Consider the following 549-nt stretch of genomic DNA (forward strand, 5'->3'; position numbering starts at 1 on the left):
TGCAGGACCCCGGTGCCGTGCCTTCCAGAGGTCGCCGGCGGCCGGGCGGGCCGGGACCGCGCCGCGGCCGGCTTTTGACTTTCTGACCCGCAGTTTTAGGGCCAGTTGGGCGAACTGCTGCCTAGGGGGACAGAAATGCAGGCGCGGGCGCGCGCGCGCGCGAGTGGCAGTGTGGGCGGGCGTGTGCCTTTGTGTCTCGTGCGCTCCCGCGCAGGTGGGCTGCCCGCACCGGGCGTCACTCTGCCCGGGCATCCCAGGACCACGAGTCCCGTTTTCCGTGTCCGAGGGCTCGGGCAGCCCTTTTGGGCCGACGACAGACCCTTCTGCCAGTGGTCGCCTTGGCTCCACGGGTGGTTTATTTGGGGCCACTAACGGGACTTTCTGAGGACCGCTCTCCTTTAGAGCCGGGCTCCTGGCATCAGAGTTCGGCGCGTTTTGTTTTCTCAGTCAGGCGAGGGAGGAGACTTGGGGAGAGTGAGCGTCGCCGGCCGATAGGTACACACAAGTGTCCCAAGCCTGCCAGTCCCGCATTAGACAACAAAGAGAGGC

This window comes from Carlito syrichta, unplaced genomic scaffold (assembly GCF_000164805.1).
Source record: "Carlito syrichta isolate Samal-C Ts95f unplaced genomic scaffold, Tarsius_syrichta-2.0.1 Scaffold314837, whole genome shotgun sequence".
Lineage (NCBI taxonomy): Eukaryota > Metazoa > Chordata > Mammalia > Primates > Tarsiidae > Carlito > Carlito syrichta.